This window comes from Hyla sarda, chromosome 1 (assembly GCF_029499605.1).
Source record: "Hyla sarda isolate aHylSar1 chromosome 1, aHylSar1.hap1, whole genome shotgun sequence".
NCBI lineage: Eukaryota > Metazoa > Chordata > Amphibia > Anura > Hylidae > Hyla > Hyla sarda.
In genome coordinates, this window is record NC_079189.1 from 255,736,838 (window position 1) to 255,754,291 (window position 17,454).

At 49.5% G+C, this 17,454-nt stretch overlaps 9 pseudogenes; all 9 read left to right on the forward strand.

The window, feature by feature from the left end:
- Positions 1–1,001: 1,001 nt before the first annotated feature.
- LOC130352154 (5S ribosomal RNA) lies at positions 1,002–1,121 on the forward strand (annotated as a pseudogene).
- An 878-nt stretch (positions 1,122–1,999) lies between these two features.
- On the forward strand, positions 2,000–2,119 carry LOC130352534 (5S ribosomal RNA; annotated as a pseudogene).
- An 884-nt stretch (positions 2,120–3,003) lies between these two features.
- Positions 3,004–3,123, forward strand: LOC130324285 (5S ribosomal RNA; annotated as a pseudogene).
- A 1,253-nt stretch (positions 3,124–4,376) lies between these two features.
- LOC130323114 (5S ribosomal RNA) lies at positions 4,377–4,496 on the forward strand (annotated as a pseudogene).
- Positions 4,497–4,780: 284 nt separating this feature from the next.
- Positions 4,781–4,900, forward strand: LOC130325902 (5S ribosomal RNA; annotated as a pseudogene).
- Positions 4,901–5,576: 676 nt separating this feature from the next.
- Positions 5,577–5,696, forward strand: LOC130313038 (5S ribosomal RNA; annotated as a pseudogene).
- A 1,063-nt stretch (positions 5,697–6,759) lies between these two features.
- On the forward strand, positions 6,760–6,879 carry LOC130319218 (5S ribosomal RNA; annotated as a pseudogene).
- Positions 6,880–7,151: 272 nt separating this feature from the next.
- On the forward strand, positions 7,152–7,271 carry LOC130353120 (5S ribosomal RNA; annotated as a pseudogene).
- Positions 7,272–13,749: 6,478 nt separating this feature from the next.
- LOC130352291 (5S ribosomal RNA) lies at positions 13,750–13,869 on the forward strand (annotated as a pseudogene).
- Positions 13,870–17,454: the final 3,585 nt, after the last annotated feature.

Consider the following 17,454-nt stretch of genomic DNA (forward strand, 5'->3'; position numbering starts at 1 on the left):
AGTATACAGGGTGTGAAGATGTCTACGGCCATCCTAAGCTGAATGCGCCTGTTCTCGTCAGATCGCAGACTGCTACCCAGCTTCGGGCCTGGTAAGTACCAGCATGGGAGACTGGCTGGGAATCCCGAGTGCAGTTGACATTTTGCTCCGATTCCGAAAATTATTTATTGATGCTTAAATCCACAGTTTACAAAGTGAGAAGCTGTCAACGGCCATCCTAAGCTGAACGCGCCTGCTCTCGTCAGATTGCAGACTGCTACCCAGCTTAGGGCCTGGTAAGTACCAGCATGGTAGACTGGCTGGGAATCCCGGGTGCAGTTGACATTTTAATCTGTTGCCGCCTTCCGGTCCGATTCGGAAAAGGATTTATTGATGCTTAAATCCACAATGTACAGGGTGTGAAGCTGTCAACGGCCATCCTAAGCCTGAACGTGCCTGCTCTCCTCAGATCGCAGACTGCTGCCCGGCAGATACCGGCATGGGAGACTGGCTGGCAATCCAAGGTGCCATTGCCATTTTGCTCTGTTGCCGCCTTCCTCTCCGATTAATAAAAATATTTATTGATGCTTAAATCCACAATATACAAGGCGTGAAGATGTCAACGGCCATCCTAAGCTGAACGTGCCTGCTCTCGTCAGATCGCAGACTGCTACCCAGCTTAGGGCCCAGTAAGTACCGGCATGGGAGACTGGCTGGGAATCCGGGGTGCAGTTGACATTTTGCTCTGTTGCCGCCTTCCGTTCCGATTCCGAAAAGGATTTATTGATGCTTAAATGCACAGTATAAAAAGCATAAACCTGTCAATGGCCATCCTAAGCTGAACGCGCCTGTTCTCGTCAGATCGCAGACTGCTACCCAGCTTAGGGCCTGGTAAGAACCAGCATGGGAGACTGGCTGGGAATCCCGGGTGCAGTTGACATTTTAATCTGTTGCCGCCTTCCGCTCCGATTTGGAAAAGGATTTATTGATGCTTAAATGCACAGTATAAAGGGCGTGAAACTGTCAACGGCCATCCTAAGCTGAACGCGCCTGCTCTCGTCAGATCGCAGACTGCTACCCAGCTTAGGGCCCGGTAAGTACCAGCATGGGAGGCTGGCTGGGAATCCCAGGTGTTGTTGACATTTTGCTCTGTAGCCGCCTTCCGCTCCGATTCCGAAAAGGATTTATTGATGCTTAAATCCACAGTATACAGGGTGTGAAGCCGTCTACGGCTATCCTAAGCTGAATGTGCCTGTTCTTGTCAGATCGCAGACTGCTGCCCGGCAAGTACAAGCATGGGAGACTGGCTGGCAATCCAAGGTGCTATTGACATTTTGCTCTGTTGCCGCCTTCCTCTCCGATTAATAAAAATATTTATTGATGCTTAAATCCACAATATACAAGGCGTGAAGATGTCAATGGCCATCCTAAGCTGAACGCGCCTGCTCTCGTCAGATCGCAGACTGCTACCCAGCTTACGGCCCAGTAAGTACCGGCATGGGAGACTGGCTGGGAATCCCGGGTGCAGTTGACATTTTGCTCTGTTGCCGCCTTCTGTTCCGATTCCGAAAAGGATTTATTGATGCTTAAATGCACAGTATAAAAAGCATAAAGCTGTCAATGGCCATCCTAAGCTGAACGCGCCTGCTCTCGTCAGATAGCAGACTGCTACACAGCTTAGGGCCCGGTAAGTACTGGCATGGGAGACTGGCTGGGAATCCCGGGTGCAGTTGACATTTTAATCTGTTGCCGCCTTCCGTTCCGATTCCGAAAAGGATTTATTGATGCTTAAATGCACAGTATACAAAGTGTGATGCTGTCAACGGCCATCCTAAGCTGAACGCGCCTGCTCTCGTCAGATCGCAGACTGCTACCCAGCTTAGGGCCTGGTAAGTATCAGCATGGGAGACTGGCTGGGAATCCCGGGTGCAGTTGACATTTTAATCTGTTGCCGCCTTCCGGTCCGATTCGGAAAAGGATTTATTGATGCTTAAATGCACAGTATAAAGGGCGTGAAGCTGTCAACGGCCATCCTAAGCTGAACGCGCCTGCTCTCGTCAGATCGCAGACTGCTACCCAGCTTAGGGCCCGGTAAGTACCAGCGTGGGAGACTGGATGGGAATCTCAGGTGTTGTTGACATTTTGCTCTGTAGCTCTGTAGACATTTTGCTCCGATTCCGAAAAGGATTTATTGATGCTTAAATCCACAGTATACAGGGTGTGAAGCCGTCTACGGCTATCCTAAGCTGAATGTGCCTGTTCTTGTCAGATCGCAGACTGCTGCCCGGCAAGTACGGGCATGGGAGACTGGCTGGCAATCCAAGGTGCTATTGACATTTTGCTCTGTTGCTGCCTTCCTCTCCGATTAAAAAAAATATTTATTGATGCTTAAATCCACAGTATACAAGGCGTGAAGATGTCAACGGCCATCCTAAGCTGAACGCGCCTGCTCTCGTCAGATCGCAGACTGCTACGCAGCTTAGGGCCCAGTAAGTACCGGTATTGGAGACTGGCTGGGAATCCCGGGTGCAGTTGACATTTTGCTCTGTTGCCGCCTTCTGTTCCGATTCCGAAAAGGATTTATTGATGCTTAAATACACAGTATAAAAAGCATGAAGCTGTCAATGGCCATCCTAAGCTGAACGCACCTGCTCTCGTCAGATCGCAAACTGCTATCCAGCTTAGGGCCCGGTAAGTAATGGCATGGGAGACTGGCTGGGAATCCCGGGTGCCGTTGACATTTTGCTCTATTGCTGCCTTCCGCTCCGATTCCGAAAATAATTTATTGATGCTTAAATCCACAGTATACAAGGTGTGAAGCTGTCGACGGCCATCCTAAGCTTAACGCGCCTGCTCTCGTCAGATCGCAGACTGGTACAGATCTTAGGGCCCGGTAAGTACTGGCATGGGAGACTGGCTGGGAATCCCGGCTGCCGTTGACATTTTGCTCTGTTGCCGCCTTCCGTTCCGATTCCGAAAAGGATTTATTGATGCTTAAATGCACAGTATAAAGGGCGAGAAGCTGTCAACGGCCATCCTAAGCTGAGCGCGCCTGCTCTCGTCAGATCGCAGACTGCTACTCAGCTTAGGGCCTGGTAAGTACCAGCATGGGAGACTGGCTGGGAATCCCAGGTGTCGTTGACATTTGGCCCTGTTGCCGCCTTACGCTCCGATTCCGAAAAGGATTTATTGATGCTTAAATCCACAGTATACAGGGTGTGAAGATGTCTACGGCCATCCTAAGCTGAATGCGCCTGTTCTCGTCAGATCGCAGACTGCTACCCAGCTTCGGGCCTGGTAAGTACCAGCATGGGAGACTGGCTGGGAATCCCGAGTGCAGTTGACATTTTGCTCCGATTCCGAAAATTATTTATTGATGCTTAAATCCACAGTTTACAAAGTGTGAAGCTGTCAACGGCCATCCTAAGCTGAACGCGCCGGCTCTCGTCAGATCGCAGACTGCTACCCAGCTTAGGGCCTGGTAAGTACCAGCATGGTAGACTGGCTGGGAATCCCGGGTGCAGTTGACATTTTAATCTGTTGCCGCCTTCCGGTCCGATTCGGAAAAGGATTTATTGATGCTTAAATCCACAATGTACAGGGTGTGAAGCTGTCAACGGCCATCCTAAGCCTGAACGTGCCTGCTCTCCTCAGATCGCAGACTGCTGCCCGGCAGATACCGGCATGGGAGACTGGCTGGCAATCCAAGGTGCCATTGCCATTTTGCTCTGTTGCCGCCTTCCTCTCCGATTAATAAAAATATTTATTGATGCTTAAATCCACAATATACAAGGCGTGAAGATGTCAACGGCCATCCTAAGCTCAACGCGCCTGCTCTCGTCAGATCGCAGACTGCTACCCAGCTTAGGGCCCAGTAAGTACCGGCATGGGAGACTGGCTGGGAATCCCGGGTGCAGTTGGCATTTTGCTCTGTTGCCGCCTTCCGTTCCGATTCCGAAAAGGATTTATTGATGCTTAAATGCACAGTATAAAAAGCATAAAGCTGTCAATGGCCATCCTAAGCTGAACGTGCCTGCTCTCGTCAGATCGCAGACTGCTACCCAGCTTAGGGCCTGTTAAGTACCAGCATGGGAGACTGGCTGGGAATCCCGGGTGCAGTTGACATTTTAATCTGTTGCCGCCTTCCGCTCCGATTCGGAAAAGGATTTATTGATGCTTAAATGCACAGTATAATAATAACGAAGCTGTCAATGGCCATCCTAAGCTGAATGCGCCTGTTCTTGTCAGATCGCAGACTGCTGCCCGGCAAGTACGGGCATGGGAGACTGGCTTGCAATCCAAGGTGCTATTGACATTTTGATCTGTTGCCGCCTTCCTCTCCGATTAAAAATTTTTTTTATTGATGCTTAAATCCACAGTATACAAGGCGTGAAGATGTCAACGGCCATCCTAAGCTGAACGCGCCTGCTCTCGTCAGATTGCAGACTGCTACCCAGCTTAGGGCCCGGTAAGTACTGGCATGGGAGACTGGCTGGGAATCCCAGGTGCCGTTGACATTTTGCTCTATTGCTGCCTTCCGCTCCGATTCCGAAAATAATTTATTGATGCTTAAATCCACAGTATACAAGGTGTGAAGCTGTCGACGGCCATCCTAAGCTTAACGCGCCTGCTCTTGTCAGATCGCAGACTGGTACAGATCTTAGGGCCCGGTAAGTACCGGCATGGGACACTGGCTGGGAATCCCGGCTGCCGTTCACATTTTGCTCTGTTGCCGCCTTCCGTTCCGATTCCGAAAAGGATTTATTGATGCTTAAATGCACAGTATACAAAGTGTGAAGCTGTCAACGGCCATCCTAAGCTGAATGCGCCTGCTCTCATCAGATCGCAGACTGCTACCCAGCTTAGGGCCTGGTAAGTACCAGCATGGGAGACTGGCTGGGAATCCCGGGTGCAGTTGACATTTTAATCTGTTGCCGCCTTCCGCTCCGATTCCGAAAAGGATTTATTGATGCTAAAATCCACAATATACAGGGTGTGAAGCCGTCTACGGCTATCCTAAGCTGAATGCGCCTGTTCTTGTCAGATCGCAGACTGCTGCCCGGCAAGTACGGGCATGGGAGACTGGCTGGCAATCCAAGGTGCTATTGACATTTTGATCTGTTGCCGCCTTCCTCTCCGATTAAAAAAAAAATGTATTGATGCTTAAATCCACAGTATACAAGGCATGAAGATGTCAACGGCCATCCTAAGCTGAACGCGCCTGCTCTCGTCAGATCGCAGACTTCTCCCCAGCTTAGGGCCCGGTAAGTACTGGCATGGGAGACTGGCTGGGAATCCCAGGTGCCGTTGACATTTTGCTCTATTGCTGCCTTCTGCTCCGATTCCAAAAATAATTTATTGATGCTTAAATCCACAGTATACAAGGTGTGAAGCTGTCGATGGCCATCCTAAGCTGAACGCGCCTGCTCTCGTCAGATCGCAGACTGCTACCCAGCTTAGGGCCCGGTAAGTACTGGCATGGGAGACTGGCTGAAAATCCCGGCTGCCGTTGACATTTTGCTCTGTTGCCGCCTTCCGTTCCGATTCCGAAAAAAAATTATTGCTGCTTAAATGCACAGTATAAAGGGCGAGAAGCTGTCAACGGCCATCCTAAGCTGAACGCGCCTGCTCTCGTCAGATCGCAGACTGCTACCCAGCTTAGGGCCCGGTAAGTACCAGCATGGGAGACTGGCTGGGAATCCCAGGTGTCGTTGACATTTTGCTCTGTTGCCGCCTTACGCTCCGATTCCGAAAAGGATTTATTGATGCTTAAATCCACAGTATACAGGGTGTGAAGATGTCTACGGCCATCCTAAGCTGAATGCGCCTGTTCTCGTCAGATCGCAGACTGCTACCCAGCTTCGGGCCTGGTAAGTACCAGCATGGGAGACTGGCTGGGAATCCCGAGTGCAGTTGACATTTTGCTCCGATTCCGAAAATTATTTATTGATGCTTAAATCCACAGTTTACAAAGTGAGAAGCTGTCAACGGCCATCCTAAGCTGAACGCGCCTGCTCTCGTCAGATTGCAGACTGCTACCCAGCTTAGGGCCTGGTAAGTACCAGCATGGTAGACTGGCTGGGAATCCCGGGTGCAGTTGACATTTTAATCTGTTGCCGCCTTCCGGTCCGATTCGGAAAAGGATTTATTGATGCTTAAATCCACAATGTACAGGGTGTGAAGCTGTCAACGGCCATCCTAAGCCTGAACGTGCCTGCTCTCCTCAGATCGCAGACTGCTGCCCGGCAGATACCGGCATGGGAGACTGGCTGGCAATCCAAGGTGCCATTGCCATTTTGCTCTGTTGCCGCCTTCCTCTCCGATTAATAAAAATATTTATTGATGCTTAAATCCACAATATACAAGGCGTGAAGATGTCAACGGCCATCCTAAGCTGAACGTGCCTGCTCTCGTCAGATCGCAGACTGCTACCCAGCTTAGGGCCCAGTAAGTACCGGCATGGGAGACTGGCTGGGAATCCGGGGTGCAGTTGACATTTTGCTCTGTTGCCGCCTTCCGTTCCGATTCCGAAAAGGATTTATTGATGCTTAAATGCACAGTTTAAAAAGCATAAACCTGTCAATGGCCATCCTAAGCTGAACGCGCCTGTTCTCGTCAGATCGCAGACTGCTACCCAGCTTAGGGCCTGGTAAGAACCAGCATGGGAGACTGGCTGGGAATCCCGGGTGCAGTTGACATTTTAATCTGTTGCCGCCTTCCGCTCCGATTTGGAAAAGGATTTATTGATGCTTAAATGCACAGTATAAAGGGCGTGAAACTGTCAACGGCCATCCTAAGCTGAACGCGCCTGCTCTCGTCAGATCGCAGACTGCTACCCAGCTTAGGGCCCGGTAAGTACCAGCATGGGAGACTGGCTGGGAATCCCAGGTGTTGTTGACATTTTGCTCTGTAGCCGCCTTCCGCTCCGATTCCGAAAAGGATTTATTGATGCTTAAATCCACAGTATACAGGGTGTGAAGCCGTCTACGGCTATCCTAAGCTGAATGTGCCTGTTCTTGTCAGATCGCAGACTGCTGCCCGGCAAGTACAAGCATGGGAGACTGGCTGGCAATCCAAGGTGCTATTGACATTTTGCTCTGTTGCCGCCTTCCTCTCCGATTAAAAAAAATATTTATTGATGCTTAAATCCACAGTATACAAGTCGTGAAGATGTCAACGGCCATCCTAAGCTGAACGCGCCTGCTCTCGTCAGATCGCAGACTGCTACGCAGCTTAGGGCCCAGTAAGTACCGGCATGGGAGACTGGCTGGGAATCCCGGGTGCCGTTGACATTTTGCTCTGTTGCCGCCTTCCGTTCCGAATCCGAAAAGGATTTATTGATGTTTAAATGCACAGTATAAAAAGCATGAAGCTGTCAATGGCCATCCTAAGCTGAACGCGCCTGCTCTCGTCAGATCGCAGACTGCTACCCAGCTTAGGGCCCGTTAAGTACTGGCATGGGAGACTGGCTCGGAATCCTGGGTGCCGTTGACATTTTGCTCTATTGCTGCCTTCCGCTCCGATTCCGAAAAGAATTTATTGATGCTTAAATCCACAGTATACAAGGTGTGAAGCTGTCGACGGCCATCCTAAGCTTAACGCGCCTGCTCTCGTCAGATCGCAGACTGGTACAGATCTTAGGGCCCGGTAAGTACCGGCATGGGACACTGGCTGGGAATCCCGGCTGCCGTTGACATTTTGCTCTGTTGCCGCCTTCCGTTCCGATTCCGAAAAGGATTTATTGATGCTTAAATGCACAGTATAAAGGGCGAGAAGCTGTCAACGGCCATCCTAAGCTGAACGCGCCTGCTCTCGTCAGATCGCAGACTGCTACCCAGCTTAGGGCCCGGTAAGTACCAGCATGGGAGATTGGCTGAGAATCCCAGGTGTCGTTGACATTTTGCTCTGTTGCCGCCTTCCGCGCCGATTCCGAAAAGGATTTATTGATGCTTAAATCCACAGTATACAGGGTGTGAAGATGTCTACGGCCATCCTAAGCTGAATGCGCCTGTTCTCGTCAGATCGCAGACTGCTACCCTGCTTCGGGCCTGGTAAGTACCAGCATTTGAGACTGTCTGGGAATCCCGGGTGCAGTTGACATTTTGCTCTGTTTCTGCTCCGATTCCGAAAATTATTTATTGATGCTTAAATCCACAGTATACAAAGTGTGAAGCTGTCAACAGCCATCCTAAGCTGAATGCGCCTGCTCTCGTCAGATCGCAGACTGCTACCCAGCTTAGGGCCCGGTAAGTACCAGCATGGGAGACTGGCTGGGAATCCCAGGTGTCGTTGACATTTTGCTCTGTTGCCGCCTTACGCTCCGATTCCGAAAAGGATTTATTGATGCTTAAATCTACAGTATACAGGGTGTGAAGCCGTCTACGGCCATCCTAAGCTGAATGCGCCTGTTCTTGTCAGATCGCAGACTGCTGCCCGGCAAGTACGGGCATGGGAGACTGGCTGGCAATCCAAGGTGCTATTGACATTTTGCTCTGTTGCCGCCTTCCTCTCCGATTAAAAAAAATATTTATTGATGCTTAAATCCACAGTATACAAGGCGTGAAGATGACAACGGCCATCCTAAGCTGAACGCGCCTGCTCTCGTCAGATCGCAGACTGCTACCCAGCTTAGGGCCTGGTAAGTACCAGCATGGGAGACTGGCTGGGAATCCCGGGTGCAGTTGACATTTTAATCTGTTGCCGCCTTCCGCTCCGATTCGGAAAAGGATTTATTGATGCTTAAATCCACAATATACAGGGTGTGAAGCTGTCAACGGCCATCCTAAGCCTGAACATGCCTGCTCTCCTCAGATCGCAGACTGCTACCCAGCTTAGGGCCCAGTAAGTACCTGCATGGGAGACTGGCTGGGAATCCCGGGTGCAGTTGACATTTTGCTCTGTTGCCGCCTTCCGTTCCGATTCCGAAAAGGATTTATTGATGCTTAAATGCACAGTATAAAAAGCATAAAGCTGTCAATGGCCGTCCTAAGCTGAACGCGCCTGCTCTCGTCAGATTGCAGACTGCTACCCAGCTTAGGGCCCGGTAAGTACTGGCATGGGAGACTGGCTGGGAATCCCGGGTGTCGTTGACATTTTGCTCTATTGCTGCCTTACGCTCCGATTCCGAAAATAATTTATTGATGCTTAAATCCACAGTATACAAGGTGTGAAGCTGTCGACGGCCATCCTAAGCTTAACCCCTTCCCGCAGAATGTCATATATAAACGCCGGGTTGTGCAGTGCGTTCGCGCATCCCGGCGTTTATAAATGACATGCAGTTAACCCGGCGATGCGCAGCATCGCACGGGTTAACTGGCAGAAGTCCCGCTGTTTCCAGCAGGGGACAACTTCTGCTTCACCCCCAGGACCATCAATTGATGGTCCTGGTCAGCGATCACTGTGATTGGTCCCTGTGGACCAATCACAGTGATCTGGGGTGAAAGTTCAGATCCCCCGCACTGCCCGCCCCTGGAAGTCGGGCAGAACGGGGGACGAAGGCTGCAGGGGCTCGCGGGGACCTGCGGCATTCGGGGGGAACACGTGGGGACCGGCGGACTTACCTGATCCAGCGGCGGGACCGAGGAGCAGCGCGGGACCGGCCACGTGGACGAGCAGTGAAGGGTAAGTATGTGGTCCTCAGAGGCAGCAGTGAAGATCTTCACTGCTGCTTCTAGGAGTCTGAAAACTACAACTCCTAGCATGCCTAGACAGCCTTTGGCTGTCTGGGCATGCTGGGAGTTGTAGTTTTGCAACATCTGGAGGGCCTCAGTTTGGAGACCATTGTATAATGGTCTCCAATCTGTGCTATTCCAGCTGTTGCAAAACTACAACTCCCAGCATGCACTGACTGTCCAGGCATGCTGGGAGTTTTAGTTCAGCAACATCTGGCCCTTCAGATGTTGCCGTACTACAACTCCCAGCATGCCCTTCAGCTGTCTGGGCATGCTGGGAGTTGTAGTTTTGCAACAGCTGGAGACACACTGGTTGGGAAACATTGTTTCTAACTCAGTGTTTCCTAACCTGTGTGCCTCCAGCTGTTGCAAAACTATAACTCCCAGCATGCACTAAAAGACCATGCATGCTGGGAGTTGTAGTTTTGCAACATCTGGAGGGCCCCAGTTTGGAGACCATTGTATAATGGTCTCCAATCTGTGCTCTTCCAGCTGTTGCAAAACTACAACTCCCAGTATGCACTGACTGTCCAGGCATGCTGGGAGTTTTAGTTCAGCAACATCTGGCCCTTCAGATGTTGCCGTACTACAACTCCCAGCATGCCCTTCAGCTGTCTGGGCATGCTGGGAGTTGTAGTTTTGCAACAACTGGAGACACACTGGTTGGAAAACATTGTCTGTTTCTAACTCAGTGTTTCCTAACCTGTGTGCCTCCAGCTGTTGCAAAACTATGACTCCCAGCATGCACTAACAGACCATGCATGCTGGGAGTTGTGGTTTTGCAACAGCTGATGCAAGCCCCCCCCCCCCGCCCCGCCACCCCCGTGAATGTACAGGGTACATTCACATGGGCGAGGCTTTTACAGTGGGTTTCTCGCATCTTGAGATGCAGCAAATTTTGCGCTGGGAAACTCGCTGTAATCCCCCGCCCATGTGACTGTACCCTAAAAACACTACACTACACTAACACAAAATAAAATAAAAAGTTAAAAACACTACATATACACATACCCTTACACAGCCCCCCTCCCCCAATAAGAACGTCCGGTACACCACTGTTTCCAAAGCATAGCCTCCAGCTGTTGAAAAACAACAACTCCCAGTATTGTCGGACAGCCGTTGACTGTCCAGGCATGCTGGGAGTTTTGCAACAGCTGGAGGCACCCTGTTTGGGAATCACTGGCGTAGAATACCCCTATGTCCACCCCTATGCAAATCCCTAATTTAGGCCTCAAATGCACATGGCGCTCTCACTTTGGAGCCCTGTCGTATTTCAGGGCAACAGTTTAGGGCGACATATGGGGTATCGCCGTACTCGGGAGAAATTGCGTTACAAGGTTTGGGGGGCTTTTTCTTCTTTAACCCTTCATGAAAAGGAAATGTTGGGGTCTACACCAGAATGTTAGTGTAAATTTTTTTTATTTTTTACACTAACATGCTGATGTTGCCCTATACTTTACATTTTCACAAGAGGTAAAAGGGAAAAAAGCCCCCCAAAATTTGTAACGCAATTTCTCCCGACTACAGAGATACCCCATATGTGAGGGCAAAGTGCTCTGGGGGCGCACAACAAGGCCCAGAAGGGAGAGCGCACCATGTACATTTGAGGTGATTTGCACAGGGGTGGCTGATTGTTACAGCGGTTTTGACAAACGCAAAAAAAACAAAACCCCACATGTGACCCCATTTCGGAAACGACACCCCTCACGGAATGTAATGAGGGGTGCAGTGAGAATATACCCCCCACAGGTGTCTGACGGATCTTTGGAACAGTGGTCCATGAAAATGAAAACTTGTACAACCCACTGTTCCAAAGATCTGTCAGACACCAGTGGGGGGCAAATGCTCACTGTACCCCTTGTTACGTTCCTCAAGGGGTCTAGTTTCCAAAATGGTATGCCATGTGTGTTTTTTTTTGCTGTTCTGGCACCTTAGGGGCTTCCTAAATGCGACATGCTCCCCGAGCAAAATTTGCTCTCAAAAAGCCAAATATGACTCCTTCTCTTCTGAGCATTGTAGTTCGCCCATAGTGCACTTCAGGTCAACTTATGGGGTACCTCCATACTCAGAAGAGATGGGGTTACAAATTTTGGGGAGTATTTTCTGCTATTAACCCTTGCAAAAAGGTGAAATTAGGGGGGGAAACACACATTTTAGTGGAAATTATTATTATTTTTTTTTACATATGCAAAAGTCATGAAACACCTGTGGGGTAATAAGGCTCACTTTATTCCTTATTACATTCCTCAAGGGGTCTAGTTTCCCAAATGGTATGCCATGTGGGTATTTTTTGCTGTTCTGGCACCATAGGGGCTTCCTAAATGCGACATGCCCCCCGAGCAAAATTTGCTCTCAAAAAGCCAAATATGACTCCTTCTCTTCTGAGCATTGTAGTTCACCCATAGTGCACTTCAGGTCAACTTATGGGGTACCTCCATACTCAGAAGAGAAGGGGTTACAAATATTGGGGGTATTTCCTGCTATTAACCCTTGGAAAAATGTGAAATTTGGGGGGAAACACACATTTTAGTGAAAAAAAAAATGTTTTTTTACATATGCAAAAGTCGTGAAACACCTGTGGGGTATTAAGGCTCACTTTATTCCTTGTTACGTACCTCAAGGGGTCTAGTTTCCAAAATGGTATGCCATGTGAGGGTTTTTTGCTGTTCTGGCACCATAAGGGCTTCCTAAATGCAACATGCCCCCAAAAACCATTTCAGAAAAACGTACTCTCCAAAATCCCCTTATCGCTCTTTCCCTTCTGAGCCCTCTACTGCGCCCGCCGAACACTTTACATAGACATATGAGGTATGTGCTTACTCGAGAGAAATTGGGCTACAAATATAAGTATACATTTTCTCCTTTTACCCCTTGTAAAAATTTAAAAATTGGGTCTACAAGAACATGCGAGTGTAAAAAATGAAGATTGTGAATTTTCTCCTTCACTTTGCTTCTATTCCTGTGAAACACCTAAAGGGTTAAAATGATGACTGAATGTCATTTTGAATCCTTTGGGGGGTGCAGTTTTTATAATGGGGTCTTTTGTGGGGTATTTCTAATAAGAAGACCCTTCAAATCCACTTCAAACCTGAACTGGTCCCTGATTGAGTCTGAAAATTTTGTGAAAAATTGGAAAATTGCTGCTGAACTTTGAAGCCCTCCGGTGTCTTCCAAAAGTAAAAACTCGTCACTTTTATGATGCAGACATAAAGTAGACATATTGTATATGTGAATAAAAATTTTTTTTATTTGTAATATACATTTTCCTTACAAGCAGAGAGCTTCAAAGTTAGAAAAATGCAAAATTTTCACATTTTTCATCAAATTTTAGGATTTTTCACAAGGAAAGGATGCAAGTTACCACAAAAATTTACCACCATGTTAAAGTAGAATATGTCACGAGAAAACAATCTCGGAATCAGAATGATAACTAAAAGCATTCCAGAGTTATTAATGTTTAAAGTGACAGTGGTCAGATGTGCAAAAAACGCTCTGGTCCTTAAGGCCAAAATGGGCTTGGTCCTGAAGGGGTTAACGCGCCTGCTCTCGTCAGATCGCAGACTGGTACAGATCTTAGGGCCCGGTAGGTACCGGCATGGGACACTGGCTGGGAATCCCGGCTGCCGTTGACATTTTGCTCTGTTGCCGCCTTCCGTTCCGATTCCGAAAAGGATTTATTGATGCTTAAATCCACAGTATACATTGTGTGAAGCCGTCTACGGCTATCCTAAGCTGAATGTGCCTGTTCTTGTCAGATCGCAGACTGCTGCCCGGCAAGTACGGGCATGGGAGACTGGCTGGCAATCCAAGGTGCTATTGACATTTTGCTCTGTTGCCGCCTTCTTCTCCGATTCCGAAAAGGATTTATTGATGCTTAAATGCACAGTATACAGGGTATGAAGATGTCTACGGCCTTCCTAAGCTGAATGCGCCTGTTCTCGTCAGATCGCAGACTGCTACCCAGCTTCGGGCCTGGTAAGTACCAGCATGGGAGACTGGCTGGGAATCCCGGGTGCAGTTGACATTTTGCTCTGTTTCTGCTCCGATTCCGAAAATTATTTATTGATGCTTAAATCCACAGTATACAAAGTGTGAAGCTGTCAATGGCCATCCTAAGCTGAACGAGCCTGCTCTCGTCAGATCGCAGACTGCTACCCAGCTTAGGGCCTGGTAAGTACCAGCATGGGAGACTGGCTGGGAATCCCGGGTGCCGTTGACATTTTAATCTGTTGCCGCCTTCCGCTCCGATTCGGAAAAGGATTTATTGATGCTTAAATCCACAGTATAAAGAGTGTGAAGCTGTCAACGGCCATCCTAAGCTGAACGTGCCTGCTCTCGTCAGATCGCAGACTGCTACCCAGCTTAGGGCCCGGTAAGTACCAGCATGGGAGACTGGCTGGCAATCCAAGGTGCCATTGACATTTTGCTCTGTTGCCGCCTTCCTCTCCGATTAATAAAAATATTTATTGATGCTTAAATCCACATTATACAATGCGAGAAGATGTCAACGGCCATCCTAAGCTGAACGCGCATGCTCTCGTCAGATCGCAGACTGCTACCCTGCTTAGGGCCCAGTAAGTACCGGCACGGGAGACTGGCTGGGAATCCCGGCTGCCGTTGACATTTTGCTCTGTTGCCGCCTTCCGTTCCGATTCCGAAAAGGATTTATTGATGCTTAAATGCACAGTATACAAAGTGTGAAGCTGTCAACGGCCATCCTATGCTGAACGCGCCTGCTCTCGTCAGATCGCAGACTGCTACCCAGCTTAGGGCCCAGTAAGTACCGGCATGGGAGACTGGCTGGGAATCCCGGGTGCAGTTGACATTTTGCTCTGTTGCCGCCTTCCGTTCCGATTTCGAAAAGGATTTATTGATGCTTAAATGCACAGTATAAAAAGCATGAAGCTGTCAATGGCCATCCTAAGCTGAACGCGCCTGCTCTCGTCAGATCGCAGACTGCTACCCAGCTTAGGGCCCGGTAAGTACTGGCATGGGAGACTGGCTGGGAATCCCGGTTGACATTTTGCTCTATTGCTGCCTTCCGCTCCGATTCCGAAAAGAATTTATTGATGCTTAAATCCACAGTATACAAGGTGTGAAGCTGTCGACGGCCATCCTAAGCTTAACGCGCCTGCTCTCGTCAGATCTCAGACTGGTACAGATCTTAGGGCCCGGTAAGTACCGGCATGGGACACTGGCTGGGAATCCCGGCTGCCGTTGACATTTTGCTCTGTTGCCGCCTTCCGTTCCGATTCCGAAAAGGATTTATTGATGCTTAAATCCACAGTATACATTGTGTGAAGCCGTCTACGGCTATCCTAAGCTGAATGTGCCTGTTCTTGTCAGATCGCAGACTGCTGCCCGGCAAGTACGGGCATGGGAGACTGGCTGGCAATCCAAGGTGCTATTGACATTTTGCTCTGTTGCCGCCTTCCTCTCCGATTCCGAAAAGGATTTATTGATGCTTAAATGCACAGTATAAAAAGCATGAAGCTGTCAATGGCCATCCTAAGCTGAACGCGCCTGCTCTCGTCAGATCGCAGACTGCTACCCAGCTTAGGGCCTGGTAAGTACCAGCATGGGAGACTGGCTGGGAATCCCGGGTGCATTTGACATTTTAATCTGTTGCCGCCTTCCGCTCCGATTCGGAAAAGGATTTATTGATGCTTAAATGCACAGTATAAAGGGCGTGAAGCTTTCAACGGCCATCCTAAGCTGAACGCGCCTGCTCTCGTCAGATCGCAGACTGCTACCCAGCTTAGGGCCCAGTAAGTACCAGCATGGGAGACTGGCTGGGAATCCCAGGTGTTGTTGACATTTTGCTCTGTAGCCGCCTTCCGCTCGGATTCCGAAAAGGATTTATTGATGCTTAAATGCACAGTATAAAAAGCATGAAGCTGTCAATGGCCATCCTTAGCTGAACGCGCCTGCTCTCGTCAGATCGCAGACTGCTACCCACCAGCTTAGGGCCCGGTAAGTACTGGCATGGGAGACTGGCTGGGAATCCCGGGTGCCGTTGACATTTTGCTCTATTGCTGCCTTCCGCTCCGATTCCGAAAATAATTTATTGATGCTTAAATCCACAGTATACAAGGTGTGAAGCTGTCGACGGCCATCCTAAGCTTAACGCGCCTGCTCTCGTCAGATCGCAGACTGGTACAGATCTTAGGGCCCGGTAAGTACCGGCATGGGACACTGGCTGGGAATCCCGGCTGCCGTTGACATTTTGCTCTGTTGCCGCCTTCCGTTCCGATTCCGAAAAGGATTTATTGATGCTTAAATGCACAGTATAAAGGACAAGAAAATGTCAACGGCCAACCTAGGCTGATCGCGCCTGTTCTCGTCAGATCGCAGACTGCTACCCAGCTTAGGGCCCGGTAAGTACCAGCATGGGAGACTGACTGGGAATCCCAGGTGTCGTTGACATTTTGCTCTGTTGCCGCCTTCCGCTCCGATTCCGTAAAGGATTTATTGATGCTTAAATCCACAGTATACAGGGTGTGAAAATGTCTATGGCCATCCTAAGCTGAATGTGTCTGTTCTCGTCAGATCGCAGACTGCTACCCAGCTTCGGGCCTGGTAAGTACCAGCATGGGAGACTGGCTGGGAATCCCGGGTGCAGTTGACATTTTGCTCTGTTTCTGCTCCGATTCCGAAAATTATTTATTGATGCTTAAATCCACAGTATACAAAGTGTGAAGCTGTCAACGGCCATCCTAAGCTGAACGCGCCTGCTCTCGTCAGATCGCAGACTGCTACCCAGCTTAGGGCCTGGTAAGTACCAGCATGGTAGACTGGCTGGAATCCCGGGTGCAGTTGACATTTTAATCTGTTGCCGCCTTCCGCTCCGATTCGGAAAAGGATTTATTGATGCTTAAATCCACAATATACAGGGTGTGAAGCTGTCAACGGCCATCCTAAGCTGAACATGTCTGCTCTCCTCAGATCGCAGACTGCTGCCCGGCAGATACCGGCATGGGAGACTGGCTGGCAATCCAAGGTGCCATTGACATTTTGCTCTGTTGCCGCCTTCCTCTCCGATTAATAAAAATATTTATTGATGCTTAAATCCACAATATACAAAGATGTCAACGGCCATCCTAAGCTGAACGTGCCTGCTCTCGTCAGATCGCAGACTGCTTCCCAGCTTAGGGCCCAGTAAGTACCGGCATGGGAGACTGGCTGGGAATCCCGGGTGCAGTTGACATTTTGCTCTGTTGCCGCCTTCCGTTCCGATTCCGAAAAGGATTTATTGATGCTTAAATGCACAGTATAAAGGGCGAGAAGCTATCAACGGCCATCCTAAGCTGAACGCGCCTGCTCTCGTCAGATCGCAGACTGCTACCCAGCTTAGGGCCCGGTAAGTACCAGCATGGGAGACTGGCAGGGAATTCCAGGTGTCGTTGACATTTTGCTCTGTAGCCGCCTTACGCTCCGATTCCGAAAAGGATTTATTGATGCTTAAATCCACAGTATACAGGGTGTGAAGATGTCTACGGCCATCCTAAGCTGAATGCGCCTGTTCTCGTCAGATCGCAGACTGCTACCCAGCTTCGCGCCTGGTAAGTACCAGCATGGGAGACTGGCTGGGAATCCCGGGTGCAGTTGACATTTTGCTCTGTTTCTGCTCCGATTCCGAAAATTATTTATTGATGCTTAAATCCACAGTATACAAAGTGTGAAGCTGTCAACGGCCATCCTAAGCTGAACGCGCCTGCTCTCGTCAGATCGCAGACTGCTACCCAGCTAAGGGCCTGGTAAGTACCAGCATGGGAGACTGGCTGGGAATCCCGGGTGCAGTTGA